Here is a 3,543-nt window from a genome sequence, read left to right as displayed (position 1 = left end):
TAACGGGGAGGAAACAGCCTGACCTGGGTCGTCAGCTGGAGTATTGACAGGCAAATTCTCAGCTGTGGATGACGTCACCGGAGGAGCAGTCTGTTGACGTGAAAAAATTATTCATTTGGGCAACCAGTTGTTGCATCTGTGTAGATAATTCTTCCTGAACCCCGGCCTGGCATCCTCTCAGCTCTTGTATTTCCCGGCTGACTTTGTCCAGTTTTTCCTCGTGATGAAAATCGTCACGCCCTGTACCGACAGAGCGGCGTGAAGCGTTCTTGGGTCGGCTGGGTCCATAATGTGGTCAGTTCGTTCTGTTACGAGCTCAGACACTTAGGAAGTAGGACCCAATTGCACGACCCGGGAGACAGAGATAAAGTATTTGTAAGTACTTTATTTTTCGGTTCTGCAGTGAACAAAATGAAAGCGCTCACGTAGTGAGGGATCAAAAACTTTTCAAGAGCACAACATAACCCGACCTGATCATGGCAAAAGACCAGACGAACTGACAAGGAACACTGGGAGACAGGGGAATTTAAGCACATGGTAACAAGACACAGGTGGGACCAATCAGGGGCGGGGCTGACACTGATGAGCATAGGAGACAGGTGTGATGACAGGTGAAAACAATCAGGAAGCCTGGAATGAGAGAAAGCGAACATAAATGACCTGAACCTCTCTAGCATATCTGTCGGTGCACAACAGTTAACAATTACAATATTTCCCCGCTGGGATGTGAGTAGAAGTATGAAGTGGCATTAAAATAAAATACTCACTTTAGTAAGTACTTGTACTTGTTACATAACACCACTGAATAAAAACACTCCAATAATGGAAGTCTCAAGAAGTACCTTAACAAACTCTTAAATAACATAGTTTATTACACAAATTACCCAAAATCATCAGATAACGTAAATCAGTTGTTACGATGAAATACATCTGGTTCATATCTCGAGGATATGAACTGATAATAGACAAACACAAGTGATAACTGCTGCCTGGGAATCAGTTTGTGCCCCCTTTTGATTTCTCCTCCTCTGCCCTCTACTGCCTGCTTACATTAACTACACACATGACGACATATGTTACCCAATGGAGCTTTCCTCTAAAACGCAGCCCCTCATTTAAATTAGCAAGCTTTGCCTTCTAAGTTGGTCTTGTCGAATTTTAGATATTTTTAGAAGTAGCAACAAAGACTGGCAGTATGCAGACTGAAGGAAATAAAATATTCAATTCAATCAGTTTATTTTGTATAGCCCAATATCACAAATGACAAATTTGCCTCAGAGGGCTTTACATTATATTCACATTCGGCATCCCTGTCCCACGATCTCACATCGGATCAGGAAAAACTCCCAAAATATGTTGTTTAAATATGAGCAAAAGTTGGCCTGTTGTTTCTGAGTATTTTCAAAGAAATCAATATTCATTTTTGTAACAGCAGTTAATAGCTGGTACATTTCATTCTATATATTCACAAACATTTTCAAAAATATACATCGTCTGTTCAATGTAAGTAAAAGATAAAAGGAAAATATTGCTATATATGCAGGGCCATCAGTACAATTAAAGATCACCACCACGGCGTTTTCTCCACGTCTGAACACTCAACTTGCATCACAGCCGATTTTTTTCAGCATGAAAGCTGTAAAAGTGTAAAAGTGGGGACGTTTATCCTCGACAGAAGAGTGCAATGAGAGCTAAGGGCGCAACCAGCAGGGGGGGAGAGACTCCACGGTGCTCTGCTCCATTACACAGGTCTCCAGCGCAACATCGGACACCCAAGGAATCTACGTTATTGCACGCATCACTCCTCCTTGGTGATCATATTTTCAGCATCTGCAAGAGAGAAAGAAAATAAAAGTTTGATAAGTTTGGACAACGCAAATCGCACAAGAAAGAACAGTAGGCCTATGCACTAATCACAACATGATATCAGAGCCACGTGCTGTACATCTCAACTCACCAAAGCTGGCGCTGCAGCGGTCGTAATGTTTGGGGCAGTTCCACACCGCAGTGCAGGAGCCGGGGTTTGCGCTCCAGCAGGTGAAACACTTTAACCCACCCACTGCAGGCCAAAGAGAACATGAATAATAGTCACAATGGCCCCCGAGAAGAAGGACAACATGTTTGCGTCGATTGTTGCATTGCTGTTTCGTGCGTATGCCGCTCTTACCTCCTGACAGCGTCATGCAGATGAATGCCAAAGACACACACAGCCTCATGTTGTCTTTGATCAAATGAAAACGTTCACGGGGTTGAAGACGCCTCGGAGCTCTGATGTCAAATTCATTTCATTGTGTGTTTTATAGTGTCACAAAAAAACACCACATTGACTTAATTATGTTTGAGCATTTCGAGCGAGAGGAGTGTCCCAGCCACCCTTTGATGTTTATTTGTACACCTTGATGCTTTTCTAAGGTACCAGCAATTCATCAACGATTCATTTTCAAAAGAAATCCAGCATTGGATGAAGTTATTTGTTCCAAATGAGGGCCAAGTATTCAACCAAAACACTTGAGCTGGTCTGTGGTGAGCTGCCACACCTGGAAATGTCAATGTGTAACTATCAATGTTTACTGGCAGAATATTCACATCATAACTACAGAAATGGCCTTGAGTATGCCGACTAGAAGTACTGTATTCATGCTTATGATTCACTTTAAGTGACTGAAAATCAGAGGCACTATTGTTTCTGACTCACTGTACATTGCTCAGAAAATCCAATTTTAGCATCCATCTGAATACGTAATAATTGCAGCATTGATGGCTTCTTAACACACACTCATCTCCACACACGGTTGTCTGAGCTCTTTAGTGTCGATCTCTAACAGCATTAATAGATCTACGTCATTAATCTGCTGCCAGAAAAGGAAGAGCGACTCATAAAGACTCCCTGGGCTGCCGGATTTAAAAGGGCCGTTTACCCAAATAGTCACAACACCAATTTCCCATGGCAGGATGGCTTTATTTATAAAATACAATCCCCAATTCTTCTTGCCTAAGCATGTAAATAACATTACTTTCCAGTTAACTGTCCACCTCTGTTTGACCTGATGGGAATGAGCCTGATTAAAGGCCTTCTATAGGAGGCACGTAAGGTCTCAATGTCAAAGTACTAATACAATAATGAAAAAAACATTACATTATATATAAAGGTAAAAAACTTAAATAGGAAAAAGTATTATCAGCAGTTGTACTTTCAGTATGAAAAGTAGAAATACTAATTTAGCATAGAACTGTGACTGATATTATATTGCTGATAGCATTTGACTGTGGTAGCAGGTCTAAGTGGAGCTATTGTAGTTTAAGTACTTTATAAGCCAATTTATCGTTAAGTCCTTTAGTCCAATGGTTCCCAGCCTAAGGTCTGGGCCCTCTCTAAAGGATCACAGTATGAATTTGTGGTGACCCTAAGATGATTAATGGAGTTGCAAGGAAGTAAAAACAAAAACAACAATTTAATTGTCAGAGGATTTTCCTCAAATCTTCACTTATTCGCGTTGAGTCAGTGGTAAAAGTAAAAAAGCACCTTCCAATAATACAACTCAG

The 3,543-nt window shown here is 41.2% G+C and overlaps 1 pseudogene; it reads right to left on the bottom strand.

The window, feature by feature from the left end:
• Window positions 1–1,662: 1,662 nt before the first annotated feature.
• On the bottom strand, window positions 1,663–2,216 carry LOC130196328 (CD59 glycoprotein-like; annotated as a pseudogene).
• Between the last annotated feature and the right edge of the window lie 1,327 nt (window positions 2,217–3,543).

This window comes from Pseudoliparis swirei, chromosome 7 (assembly GCF_029220125.1).
Source record: "Pseudoliparis swirei isolate HS2019 ecotype Mariana Trench chromosome 7, NWPU_hadal_v1, whole genome shotgun sequence".
Taxonomy (NCBI): domain Eukaryota; kingdom Metazoa; phylum Chordata; class Actinopteri; order Perciformes; family Liparidae; genus Pseudoliparis; species Pseudoliparis swirei.
The sequence above is the reverse complement of the archived record's forward strand: the minus strand, read 5'-3'. Positions and strand labels throughout refer to the sequence as shown.